Source organism: Canis aureus, chromosome 16 (genome assembly GCF_053574225.1).
Source record: "Canis aureus isolate CA01 chromosome 16, VMU_Caureus_v.1.0, whole genome shotgun sequence".
Classification (NCBI taxonomy): Eukaryota; Metazoa; Chordata; class Mammalia; order Carnivora; family Canidae; genus Canis; species Canis aureus.
The window spans coordinates 23341905-23356925 of record NC_135626.1 but is presented as its reverse complement, the minus strand read 5'-3'; positions in this window follow the sequence as shown (position 1 = coordinate 23356925).

The following is a 15021-nucleotide window of genomic DNA, read 5'->3' as shown; positions in this document are numbered from 1 at the left end:
CAAGAACACACACTATATATGAAATTCAGGGAAGTCAGAACAGTCATAGGTGTGAAATAGTGGTTACTTTTGAGGGGATGGATATTCACTTCAAAAGAATATGAAGTAGACTTCTGGGGAGCAGAATATATTCTTTGTCTGCATCTCAGTGATGGCTACATGTTTGTTAAAAAACTCATCAAGCCTGGGTGGCTCGGTCAGTTGAGCGTCCATCTCCTGGTTTCAGCTCAGGTCACAGACTAAGGGTCATGGGATCAAACCCTGCATCGGGCTCTACACTCAATGAGGAGTCTGCTTGGGATTCTTTCTCCCTCTGCCCCTCCCATTCGTGCTCTCTCTCTCTCTCTCTCTCTCAAATAAAATACATTTTTTAAAAACTCATCAAGCTATAGGATGTGTACACTTCACTCTGTATAAGTTTTACCTCAATTGTTTGTTTGTTTAGGTAGGCTCCACACCCAGCATGGAGCCCAATGCAGGACTTGAACTCACAACCCTGAGATCAAGACCTGAGCCAAGATCAAGAGTCATGTGCTTAACCTATTAGCACCCTAGGGTTTTTTTTAAATAAGGACTTTGAGGTTTGGAGGACTGAGGGCATGGCAAAGCAGACCAGGTAATTTTAACGCTGTTCCCTGGGGAACGGTGTATGTATCAGGAAAAAGCCAGGATTATGCAGAGAGGGATAATACAATGAGACTTGAGAGTCAGACTATGCTCTTCTGCTCCCTTGCATGGCATTTTTAAAATGGTAAAATAGGTATTGGGGAGGAGCTAGAGAAATCCTCCTGATGTAGAAGGCTTTGCACCCTTACACATTAACTCAGAGTACCAAGTACGCATAATAGAAATGCAGGACAAACTGCTCATAGCATATCCACCAGATAATGGCATACTACTAGAAGACAGGCTTCCAACTTTTATTCTCTGGTAAGACATTTTTGAGGTATTTTCCTATTTTTGTCTCTTCCCTTTGCTCATTCAGGCAGATCCATCCACACCATGCAGCTCAACCACCCATCTCAGGGGAGACAGGACACAAGGCAGTGACTAAAACTGAGTCTCTTTGGCTCGTGTGTTCTCAAAACCTAATCTCTGCAGAAAGGATAAAAGAGGATTCAGAGTAATCTTTTTTAATGTCTTCGCCAGAGTTATTAAGGGCTGTGGATCTTTTCCAAGCCAAAGAGAGCTGGAGGGAGGCAAGCGCTACATGTGCATCAGCATGGCCATGAAGCAAGGAGACCCCAAGAGAAAAGGCTGTGGACAATGTCCAGACAGGTGGACCACAGCCCTAGGGAAGCCCTCCATGTCTTCAAACATGACCCCAAACTCTCAGCATGCCATCAGACCCACGGACCATACTAACCCCAAGTAGGAAGGCTCAGCAGTAACCTGTGGGGACAAATCACCATATTATGGGCTCTCCAAACCCCCGGGTGCACCCCAGAAAGGCTAAGTTAAAGTTTCCCACCAGACCAGCAAAAGGGCAGGATACAAAAACACATCAAATTAAGCTACAGGAGTAAAGTTTTCTTTCCTATAAACCTAAGTTTGTAGATGTCGACTTCAGCTATAACTCTGGGTATTTGCACATGAATTGAATCTGTTATAATGATTTGAATCTGTTCTATGATAGTGAGGATTATGGATATAAAACATTAAGTTTTTGTTACCCTGTGTCCCTGGCATGGAAACCTAGAAGGCAGGCAGTACTCAGCTGAGGGTATTCCCATTGTGGCTCCCCTGTGACTCTGGTCTGACCATAGACATCCCACACCCTATCCTGAGGCTGAACTACTGTGGGACCTCTAGCTGCCTCCCTCCAGGGCTCAGCAAGCAGTCTGTAGCTGCTGGCTGCAGGACTGGCAGGGTGCCTACTCACCTCCTTTTTTGCCTTACTGCAGAACAGAATCCCTGCCAGCCTCTGATGGGGTGGGGTGGGGGATGCTTTTCTTCTGCAGAAATCCCCCAGTGAGTACAAGCTCTGAGTCTGTCTGCTTACATTTCACAATGGCAGAGAACGGTCCTCCCAAACCTGCCTTGGAGCCCAGAAGTGGATGTTCTGAGTCATAGAAGGGCCTCCACTTCCCTTTTACTAGCTGGAGTTGTCACTGTCACTTCCTGAGAAATATCTTTTCCCAGACTCGCTTCTGACCCTGCGACCCTGTCACTGTCCAGCTTCAAAGAACAAGAGGTGGGGCAGTTGGAAATGAAAAAGAAAACACTCACTGGCCATCTTTTATGTGTCAAGCAGGCTACCCATGTCACCTAATCCTAATTTCCACCTTGCAGGCCAGGGATAACCATATAAGGCATGTGAGAAATCCATGGGGAGCTCAGAGAATTTGAGTAACTGGCTTCAGCTCACATAGCTAACAAGTGAACAAGCCAGAATTCAAGTCTGTGTCTGACTCCAAACCCCCAAATGGGACCTGTCAGTGTCTGATCCAGCCCTCTCTGCAGGCCCTGTGGTACTATCTTCCTAGAATCTACACTCCCGTCTCAGCTTCCAGGGGTACCACGCCCCCATTGCCCAATCTCTCTGAATGCCAATCTCCAAAGCCCCAACAGAGGACTCTAATTGGCCCAGCTCACCGTTTTAATCCAGGCCATATAACTCCTGGCCAACCCCTATATTGTGAACATGTGTGACTCTGCCTGAAGGTCTTTTGCTGCAGCTTTTTCCTACTGGAACTTCCTGGGATCACCTCCCAATAAACTACTTGCCCTGACATCCTTATTTCATGATCACTGCTGGGGAATCCTGACGTAAGAAAGGAATGAGAGGAAGAAAAGTCAAGAATGGTTCCTAGATTGCTGGGCTGACCAGTCAAACCTCATTATTTTAGCTGAAGCAGCTACATGTATTGTGCATTTGCCATACTCCAAGCATTCTGCAGGGCCCATGACACAGAGTATGCCAATTGATTCTCCCAGCCCCATTATGTGGTACTGTACCAACCCCACAGTACCAATAAGGAAATAGGCTCGGAAGGGATCAGCCATTTGTCCTGGGTCAGACAGCTAGTGGCAGTTTTCAAGGGGCAAGAGGTGGGGGAGGTAGAAAATCCATACTGCCTTGATATTTGGCCACTCATAATGTGCTACTCATGAGGATCCCTCCATACCATGTGCCAGCCCCTCACTTCCAACTGGAAAGTTCCCATTTCCTCACAATAGAGATCCTTAATGGTCCAATTATTATTCACCTTTTCACTGTGGAGAGAGTGGACATAAGAGTGGAAAAAGGACAGAGGGCAGGAGAGAAGAAAATGGTAAGAGCTATTTTGTATTGGCTGCTGACAATGTGCTGGCACTGTTAATGTTCTTGACGTCATCCCACTTAAACTTCCCAACGAGCCTTGGGGAAAGAACTGTCTAAAGTTACACCCATTTAACAGAAGTGGGGAAGGACAAGTTCTTTTTTATATATATATTTTATTTATTTATTCATCAGAGACACACACAGAGAGAGAGAGAGAGAGAGAGAGGCAGAGACACAGGCAGAGGGAGAAGCAGTCTCCAGGCAGGGAGCCCCATGTGGGACTTGATCCGGGGTCTCCAGGATCACGCCCTGGGCCAAAGGCAGCACCAAACCACTGAACCACCCAGGGATCCCCAGACAAGTTCTACAGAACAATAAACAGCCAGTTCAGCGAATCTGACACCCATGGGCCAGGCTCCAGTCCCTTCTCACTGTGACTCAGCCTCTGTGTTTTCCACTTCTCTCTTTTTTCCCCCAACAAAACCGTTCCACATCGTACTTTCTGAGCATTTCCTGCCTGGTCCCTGGGGAGAAATCAAGCCTCCTTAGGAGGTTTGAAACAATCAAGGACAGCTGTAGGACACAGAAGGGAGAGTCACAGCTCTCAGGGATCCACTCCCCCACCCCACTTGTTTTCAGAAGCGTGAACAGAGTTTGAAGAGAGATCTGAGAGATCTGGTGGTCTGAGTGTCTGCAGTGCTGAGGCTAGAAAGCAGCCAGAGTCTGGGAGATGAGAGGGTGGTTTCTCAGTGGGAGTGTGTGTATATGTGGTGGTGGTGGTGCTTCTTCTGTATCAAACATGTGGCTGTGTCAAGAATGTACATGTTACAACTGACATAGACGTTAAAAAAAAAAGTTCTATTTTCAGTAACTGATTATACTGGAATGGTGCAAGAAACACTTAAACAATGACAATTAAGGGAAACCATCTCCCCTGGAATAGAGCAGTGGCACTTCAGAGAAATAGTCACAGCCAGGGTGAAGTTCAGACTCCTTGTCAGGGCTGTTTCTTACCTCCTGATATGGCTTCAGAATGCAAGGGACACTTAAGCTGCCTTGTGGCCCTGGTTGGGGTGAGGAACATGGTTCTCATCCTTCTGGCTTCATCTAATGTTGCAATGAGGTGTGGCTCATCTTGCCTTGCCCCTGAGCCCTCCTGATAGCCACATGTGCCACAGCTAGGGGAACCAGTGATTTGTTCTCTGAGTATGGCAGGGCCTCATGGTCCCTCCCTTGCTGCTTCAGCCCCATCCAGTCCTCATCGACCAGAGCCTCAGCATGTCCTCCACCTTTTTTAAGCCCCCTATTTGGCAGCCTCTGCTATGGGCTCATCCAGGGCCTCACCAGAATATCAAAAACAATTGCTCCCTCCCTCATCTCAGATGGTGCAAGCAGTTACGAGCCAGACTTCTTCCATTTCCATAAGGAGAACTGAAGGCTGGTGTCATATCCCAGCATCATATCCTTTCCTCCATCTTCCACCTCCACTAATCCTCTATTTCTTCATGTGCTGCTTTATCCCACATGGGTCAGGGCCATCATTCCTTCATCCCCCCAAAAGAACACCAATGTAAGGCTATTGGGAATTAACAGATGTTCACTGGAAATGTGGGCATAGGATGAGTTCTGAATATGATGTAGCATGAATGTAGCCCAGAATAATTTAGGTGAGAACTTGAACTAGGATATTAGCCATAAAAATCCCTGCCTTAAAAATCCACTAGCCAAAAGGACTTAATCTCCCTCAGCCTGATTTTTTTTCCCCAAGACTGGGGCCCTGCATCTTCAACTCTATGGTCAACTTATCTTTGACAAAGCAGGAAAGACTATCTACTGGAAAAAGGACAGTCTCAATAAATGGTGCTGGGAAAATTGGACAGCCATGTGCAGAAGAATGAAACTAGACCATTCTCTTACACCATACACAAAGATAACTCAAAATGGATGAAAGATCTAAATGTGAAACAAGAATCCATCAAGATCCTAGAGGAGAACACAGGCAACACTCTTTTTGAACTTGGCCACAGCAACTTCTTGCAAGATACATCTATGAATGAGAAGCCTGGGTGGCTCAGCGGTTTAGCGCCGCCTTCAGCCCAGGATTATGCCTTCAGCATAATCCTGGGGACCCAGGATTGAGTCCCTCGTTGGGCTCCCTGCATGGAGCCTGCTTCTCCCTCTGCCTGTGTCTCTGCCTCTGTGTGTGTGTGTGTGTGTGTGTGTGTGTGTGTGTGTCTCATGAATAAATAAATAAAATCTTAAAAAAAAAAAGATACATCTAAGAAGGCAAGGGAAACAAAAGCAAAAATGAACTATTTGGGACTTAAGATAAAAAGCTTCTGCACAGCATAAGAAACAGTCAACAAAACTAAAAGACAACCTACAGAATGGGAGAAGATTATTTGCAAATAACATATCAGATAAAGGTCTAGTAGCCAAGATCTATAAAGAACTTATTAAACTCAGTAGCAAAGAAACAAACAACCCAATCATGAAATAGGCAAAAGACGTACACAGAAATTTCACCAAAGAAGACACAGACATGGCCAACAAGCACATGAGAAAATGCTCCGCATCACTGGCCATCAGGGAAATACAAATCAAAACCACAATGAGATACCACCTCACACAAGTGAGAATGGGGAAAATTAACAAGACAGGAAACAACAAATGTTGGAGAGGATGTGGAGAAGGGGGAACCCTCTTGCACTGTTGGTGGCAATGTGAACTGGAACAGCAACTCTGGAAAAGCGTGTGGAGGTTCCTCAAAGAGTTAAAAATAGAGCTACCCTATGACCCAGCAATTGCACTGCTGGGAATTTACCCCAAAGACACAGATGCAGTGAAAGACTGAGACACCTGCACCCCAGGATTCATAGCAACAATGTCCACAATAGCCAAACTGTGGAAGGAGCCTCAATGTCCATCGAAAGATGAATGGATAAAGAATATGTGGTCTATGTATACAATGGAATATTACTCAGCCATTAGAAACGACAAATACCCACCATTTGCTTCAACATGGATGGAACTGGAGAGTATTATGCTGAGCGAAGTAAGTCAATCAGAGAAGGACAAACATTATATGGTTTCATTCATTCAGGGAATATAAAAAATAGTGAAAGGGAATAAAGGGGAAAGGAGAGAAAATGAGTGGGAAATACCAGAGAGGAAGACAGAACATGAGAGACTCCTAACTCTGGGAAACGAACAAGGGGTGGTGGAAAGGGAGGTGGGTGGGGGGTTAGGGTGACTAGGTGACGGGCACTGAGGGGGGCACTTGACAGAGTAAGCAGTGGATGTTATACTATATGTTGGCAAATCAAACTCCAAAAATATATATACAAAGGAAAAAAAAAAAGACCAGGGCCCTGCACATCTCTCCTCTTCTCCCTCACAACCCCACATCGGCTCTCACGCTGACCAGGAACAACTTCCAATCTTGTTTCCTTCTTGTGCAGAATGATTTAGCCCTCTCTAAGCAATGCAGGGGAGGGTGGGGTGACATAGGGGGTCTCCCCTTTTATAATGAAACATGCCCATTAAGCATTTTTCCCCTAAGCCAAAGAGTCAGTCCCTCCCTAAGATTTCTGCCCTCATTTTAGACCAGCCAACTTAACTTCAGCCAGCTCTACTAAAACAGCATTGTTGTGATGCCTCATGTGTTTCTTTGAATCCTCATAGTGAATAGTAGGTAATATTATCCCCATTTCACAAACAGAAAACTGAGACTCAGTAAAGTTAAAGAACAGTGACAGCCAGGCAAGAAGTTAGCCCTGGGCCTGCCTTACTCTAAAGGCCCATGCTCCCCACCACTGCTCATCCCAGGAGAAAGAGCTATGTTTCCACAGCTGGGAGGTGAACCCATCTTCAGGACAATTCCCATATCGCAGTAACGAACAATTCCCATGCTTCGAGCATCTGTGGAGCCAAGAACCCCTGACACAGGGGGAGTCTGCTCTCAGGGGAGGATGGTCTGAGACCCCATCCTCCAGAACCTGTGTTCCTTCCCAAATCAGTCTCTTCCCTGACAAGAGAGCCTCCCTGCAAACCTCAGTGGCAAATCCATCCAGCCAACAGTCACTTTGTGGCATACCTCACTGTCTCCAGACCTCAGACCCGCAGTCAGGCTCTCTCCCCCAAGCTGCAAGCTTGAGGCTCTCCCAGACCATATGATCAATGTGCACCCATAGCAGACAGGCACTGTACCTTTTCCACCTTTACTGGGTAAGAGGCCAAGCCCAGAAGGGCCATTAGTGTTTGCTGAACTGGGCCCAGTTCTAACCCTACTGTGTCTTCCCTCCTTCATAGTTGTGAAATGAGTGGCTTCAAGGGGCCCAGCTGGTTGAAGTGACCTCAGTGACAGTGAGCACTGCTACCATTTCCTGAGTATCTGCTATGTGCCAGGCACGGTATACAATGACTTCATCTCCTCTCCCCTCATCACCTGAGTTCAGGATCAGTCAGCCCATCTTACAGAAGAGGGAACCATCTAGCAAGATCATGACAGTTCCTTGAGCTTCCACAGTGCAAGCAGCAGAAGCTGGAATTTGAACCAAAGCTTGAGCAACAAGACTCATGCTGTTTCTACTAGGAGATACCCTCAGTCAGAGGAGATAATGACCTACTCTCCTTTTCCGGGGATCAAATGTCACCCCTCTTTGGAAAAAGGCAAGTAAGGCTGTATTGTCAGTGTTAACATGTGCTTCTAAAACCCACTTCCCTGATGGGGTGAAGGGTGTTCACAAGAGGTGAGAAGAGACAGGTGCAGAGAAGAGCCTGCAGGCAAGTTAACCCACCTCAGAGAACCCCACAGAGAGGCCTGGTACTCTCCCTGTACTGAGGGGTAAAAGAGGCTCTAAGATGGGACAGAAACTCTGTGGGAACTCTCCCCAGACTCTGGGCACCACCTACCAGATGATGCTCTGTAAATAGATCAGAAATGCACATGATATAAAATTCTAAAGATACAAAAAATATGCAATGAAAAAGAGGTCTGCAGGATGCCTGGGTGGCTCAGCGGTTAAGTGACTGCCTTTGGTTCAGGGCATGATCCTGGAGTCCCGGGACTCCATCGCATTGGGCTCCCTGCATGGAGCCTGCCTCTCCCTCTCTCTGTTTCTCATGAATAAAATAAATAAAATCTTGAAAGAAAGAAAGAAAGAAAGAAAGAAAGAAAGAAAGAAAGAAAGAAAGAAAGAAAGAAAGAAAGAAAAGAAAAAAGAAGAAAGAAAAGAAAGAAAGAAAGAAAGAAAGAAAGAAAGAAAGAAAGAAAGAAAGAAAGAAAGAAAGAAAGAAAGAAAAAGAAAAAGAGGTCTGCCTCCTATCCTTGTCCCCAGGCTTCCCTCCCATTTCCCTTCCTAACCAGAAAGGAAAGCAACTTTTACCATTTTCTTATGAATCTCCAAGAGAGAATCTAGGCATTTATAGCATAGATGGGTCTATATTTTTTCCCATATAAGCCATTGTGGCCCTTGCTTCTTTTACTTAGTGTATCTTAGAGATCATTCCATACCTATATGTAGGGAGGTGCTTCCCTCTTTTTAGCAGCTGCCTGACACTCCATTATATGGAAGTGCCAGAACAAATCCATCAGTCCCTTACTGATGGCCAATGAGAGGATCTCCAATCTTTATTATTATCAAACCATGAATATCTTGTACTATCATGTTGTACAAATTCTTAGGTGTAGGATTCCTAAATAGAACTTACTAAATACAATATGTGCTTTTAGGTTTCTAATAGATTTTGCCAAACTGCCCTCCCTCCATAAAGTTTGCAGCAATGGGTCATCCACTGCCCAGGGAGGCAGCACAGAGAGGACTTTTTATATAGGAAAAGAGCTTTAACTGGAGGAGATTAGTAGAGGGGCAAGCCCACGCCTGGCCCAGACATTCATCCTAGGTCAGCAAGTGACAAAGATAAGCCAGCACCACCAACAGACTGCTCTCTGCAGACAAGCCACTCATTTCACAGACAAGAAAACATGCTCAAAGTTGACATGCTTCACCCAGGGTCACAGCCTGGAATCCCGTCAGTCCAGGGCCAATTCCCCCAGACCATGCATGCTTCAACTTCTGGTCTCAGCTGTGGTCTCCTATGCTGATTTGGCCACAACTTGGAGAGCTCAGCTCCTTCCTCTTGTGAGCTGAAAATAACTGGGCCACCCACATGGTTTGGGCTTCCACTTGTCATTTCATTCCCACCCACAGGAAACCAGGACCTGTTCTCACACACACACACACACACACACACACACACACACACACACACATCCAGCTGTTGTTTCCAGCCTACTTGGGGCCCACAGAGCCTTGGTCTTCCAGTTCTCTGGGGTGGACATTCACCCACCAACCTAAGGAACTGAAAAACTCAATGGACCCTCTCCATGGTTACTGCTCAGTGGTGGACAGTGAAGGCATGGAAGAAGTGAGAGTAGCACATGAGTTGCAGTTATTATCATCAGCCATTCTGGAAATAGAAGCAAGCATGGTGAAAACAGTCCTCTGCCTCTGTACTTAGAAAGTATCTTCACTACCACTAACTCATTTTACCTCCACAGCAGTTCTCTGGGTTAGGCAAGGCAGGGATTCTTACATTCATTCCTTCTGTTTTGTAGGTAAGGAAAAGGAGGTATGACTTGCCCACTGCTCCAGAGGAGCAGAGAATAGAGGCAGACCCAGGTTTTTCGTGTCTAATCTGGTCACAGACTGTTCTGCCCCCATGAAAAGCAGTCTTCTGACAGATGAGGCACCCACGAAAACCATCCCTTATCTGCCCACATCCAGAATGAGTCACTATGTATCTAGCAATGTTGTTTGGGACTGTGCAATACATGCATATACATAAATTCCTTTCCCTGGATCCTCATCTTTATTCCAGCTCCATAAATATAGCCTTTTAAGGAGACTCTTGGGGTGTTTCTGATGGGTAGCTTTGCATTATATCTAAGTGCCTGGCATGGCATCGGGAATAGGACAGATGCTCAACAAATGTACATTGCTCAGGTGGCTGAAAGGACGGATGGGTAGATAGTTGAGTAAATGGGTGGGTGGACTATTGGTTAAATTTGTGTCTTTGGTTATTTGTTTTACGCTTTTATTTTTCTGTTACCTCTTCCAAATATCGCCTTGATGTCCTTTCGTGGAATCACTTCTCTCCCAGGATATACAGTCTCAGTAATACAGCAAATCAAGTGCTCTTCTTCCAGCCAAGAAACAAACAAATGACACAAGCTTGTCTGGTCACCCTCCTTCCCCTAGGATTATGAATCTTAATAAATTGAGATGTGGATAGGAAGAATGGCTGGAGCCCATTTATTTCAAAAGTGGTACCCTGATGAAATGGTCAGGTAGTAACTGCTGCCCAAACACCTAGAGCTTTTATGGTTTCTTACAACTCTTTTTCCAAGTCAGGTTCTCCAATGCTTTATCCATTCTACAAGCCATTCAACGTTATCCCCAGTATGTTACCTTCCTGCTTACACAAGCCCAAGTTGTTTTCTGCACTTACAAGTAATGAATTTTAGATGGCAGAGATGCAGAGATGAATGAGTGGATGAATAGATGGGTGAGAGGAGGAATGAAAGGAGAGAAGGAGTACATGGAAGAGTGAAAGGGTGGAGCGGTGAGCATGTGGATAAAGGCAGCACTGCCTGGGAAGGATGTTATGAACTAAGTATTGAATCTCAGGCCTTGGAAGAACAGAAGGGAGAGGAAGGGCTAATAACCCTTCAGGCTTACCTGCAGAAGGAGTGATGTGAACTGATTTTAGGGCCAACAGGACACCTACCTCGAAACATCCCCACTACACTAGAAATCCTTTAGTCTTGTCTCTTTTGGCTGAGAAAGCCTTCAGAAATAGTACTGTGAAACTTCCACTTCCTAGGTAAGGAAACTGAGATCCACAAAGGGAAAGTGATGTCCTAAAGTCTCCCAACTAGGCTTCAGGCTGAGCTGGGACTGAAACTCAGGTCCTAATTCCTAGTCCCTTGCTGTTTTTACTACTTCATGAAAGTTGTCTCTATGAGGAATGACTAAGGTTCAGAATTTCCAAATTCCATCTGGAGGAAATTCCCCAAGGGGACTTCCTCACCCAGGCTGGAGGTCCTCAAAAATGTCAATGCTTCAGGAAGTTCTAAGGCCCCTATTGTAACCCAAATGTTCTGTAGACCTCTGTGCTGAGGGGTGCTGGTGGGGGTGCTCAGCAGCATGGAGAAGAAGAGATTGGGGACTCCTCTCCCTGAGAATGAATGCAGGCAGCACAAAGGGGCTTCCCAAGGCCAGCTCAAAAAAGGGGCAGAATCCAGACCACAACCACAAGAGTCCTGTAAGATTCTGAAACTCATGTCATTTCCTTTGCAAGCATGTCTATGAAACTCTTTGAAAAAGGGTCTGCACGCAGGCTGCAGGCACAGCCAGGAAGCGAAAAGAGGAGACCATAACTCACTCCACAGCCAAGCTCAGAGTGATAGAGAAATCCAGTGAGGGACAGAGCATGGAGGCTGAGTCTCTGAAGTCTGAGGCATAGAGGGTGGGAAAGCTCAGGACAGGCCTGAGTCATCACCATTTTCTACATCTTTTCTTCCTAATAAGTGAAACAATGCCTAAAGTGTCCAGCATGGGGCCTAACAGCTAATGGAAAACAGCATCACCTCCCCATCACCTGCCCCCGTGTCCCTTAACACTGAGTGGAAGTGAACACCCCTCCTGGGAGGGGGGCACATCGAGTGAAGAAGACCTGGAGCCTGGACATTTGGAGGGAGGGAAAGAATTGCTATCCCTGCATTTATTTGTGCCAGGAAGGGTGCTGGGCAGTTTACTGATTGCTTGTTAATCCTCAGAGGTGTCCTCAGAGCTGGGTATTCTTTGCCCCATTTCCAGAGAGGAAACTAAGGCTGCAGAACAGCTACTAATTTGTCCAAAGACATACAGAGAGGAAGTGATCTGATTCCTACTGCACGTTTGTCCTCCTTCACCAGGCTTTCCCGGGGAGGGGGGGCGGGGGCGGGAACAGTAGAAAGGAGGGGGCGGTTATGCTCCGGGAGTAGGCCCAAAGAAAGGGGCCACTTCTGACAAACATGCTGGAGAAAACAAAAACAAGAAAAAAAGACTCCAAAGCATCAGGAGGAGTAGCACCCAAGATCATCTGTCACTCAGCAATTCTGTTAAAACTAATGTTTCTCCCTGGACCCCACTCCCCAGGCTGTTCCATCTGCGAGGCATCTCGGTATCTCAAGGTGGGCTCCTCCAGTAATCTGAGGCTGTAAGCACATCAACAAACACACCACATGTGGTCTCCAATTGCAGAAAACAAGCTGCTGACGTAAGCAGCCGCTGTTCCGTGTGGTAAAGGCGAGAAGCTTAGGGGGAGGCTGAGCTGCAGCCATCCAGCCAGAATGTGGTTGAAACTATAAAACAGTTGTCACAGTCAGTGCCCCCTGACCTGGTGAAATGCACAGGAGGTGCACAGGGAGGGAGGGGAGGCACAGGAGAGAAGGACACAGAAAAAAGAAACCGGACCAAAAGGAAGGGCAAGGTGTATCAGGAGTCTTGGATAGGGGTTTGAATCCTGCCTCTGGCTGGGTGATTCCTTGGTGTTGCCGCCCCTCCAGACCCTCCAATGGCACTGCCCCCTGTCGAAGTGCCTACCCCAGGCTGGGCCCCATGGAAACAGGGGCCAGAGAGCAGCTGGCCGGCTCTCCTTAGTGAGAAATACCTCTATTTGTAAACAAGGACAGAGGAGGGATGCAGCTAGGGAGCAGCTCTCCAATTTGCAGATGGGGAAAAAAAAAAAATCAAGGCTCCTCAGGAGGAAAGGACTTTGCCTCAGGCTTCTCTTGGGGCCCAGACTGGGATTCCTAGAGAATAGAGGGATTTTCCCTGCTTTGGACATTTTTTTTTAAGCAGCCAGAAAAAAACAGAGCTGCTCCCCACATGATCGTGAGGGGAACTCCAGGTCTAAGCAAACTTTTGGAACCCAGGGGGAATGAGGTTTCCATTTCTTTGCTTGTCTTTGGTTTCCCAATGTCACAGTGTGAGGCTGGGCAGGCAGCCAGCTGATCTCAGGGAAAGAGGGAGTAAAAGAGGAAAAGGAAGAGTGGGCCAGGAGGACAAGGCTGGGAAGAGTGCCTAGCTCTGGGGAGGAATGTGCTCACATCCAGGAGGAATTGGGGCTGATGACAGCCAGCCCTGTGGACTCAAGAGGCCTGTCAATGAGCCTGCTGGGTCTGGGAACCTTACACATGCAAAATTACGAGTGTCTGTATAGGCCTCCAGGGGATTGTGGAAAGTGTTCATAAAGGCTCTTGCCAGATTCATAAGGGCTCCATTGCCCAAAACAGGTTGGAAGCAATTTCTCACTTCACAGATGAAACTGAGGCCCAGAGAAGGTAAACAATCTGCTCGAGGTCGGCACTGACAAGTAATAGAGCTGTGTGCAAACTTAGAGTTTGATGCTAAAGATGGTGTAAGAAGTTATTCAGACCAAACCAGCATGAATAAACCAGCATGGATTTAGCATCTATCACATCAAGATTTTGGTGGAAAGCAAGGGGAGAATACAAAAAACTAGAAAAGAAAAACCGTAAGACATTGTTACTTTGTCCAGGGAGTTAAGACAAAACCAGTGCAGAGGTAGCTCACAATAAGGGAGGATGCTTCTACATGTTAGTGTCCAGTTCTCCGCCCACCATACACACATACATATGCATGCGCACATGCATGTGTGCTCCAGAAGGCAGGTGGGTTGCTGCCATGGCATTCATAGCTCCTATAACAGTGCCTGGCTCACAGCAATTCACAGGAACAATTTGCTGGTGAATAAAGACTGAGTGGGTGTAGATCAAACACACTGGCTGGAGGTGGGGGAAGGGCAGAGAGGGCTTCATGAAGTTTGTACCTCACCTGACAGTCTCCTAAGCACGTTCACAATCACTCTCCTTGATCCTCTCAACCACCAGTGCGTGGGTCACACAGACAGGTATCCCTCATTTTCAGGGACATAAAATGCTGGGTGAACCACAGAATATACTGATTCCATGAGTCTGGACTGGATTTTGCCCAGGAGGTAGTGAGGGATAATAATGGAATTACCATTAGGATCTTCCCTGTCTCCGTTCCTATAATCCACTGGAACCACCAAAAGGGACAAAACCTACTCCTGATGTACCTATTGCCTATTCCTGCTCAACAACAACACCATCCTACCTACTCCCCATTCCCACTACCACTTACATACACACACACTTACAGCAAAAAACGTTCACCAGGATTTAAGGATGAAGATCATGTTGGTCCATCTCACTTCTTACTTCAGCTAGTGCCCCAACTCAGCATATTTGGTATCCAGGAAAATACTTCGCTTTCTTCCTCAAAGAGGGAAACTGAGATCAAAGAAAGGAAACAGAAATAGAGCTCACATGGAAAAAACTGAACATTAGCAGAAGTTTCAGGATTTCTCTAGAAACAATGCAGTGTGCTAGAAAGTCTATGAACCCAGACAGGTTCAATGTCAAGTTCTACCACTTTAGGCTATGCAATCTTAAGCAAGCCACTTAACCTATGTTTCAACGGACCCATTTGCCTAAAAACACTTTGTGATAAAGCTCACTAATCCATATTAACCAGGGGTATAATCTAGACTGCTGAAAAGCCTAAAATATGGAATATCCCTAAAGGGACTGCCATTTAATAATGTGTTAATAATAGCTAATGTGTCAGGCTCCTGGCATGGAGCCTGCTTCTCCCTCTGCCTGT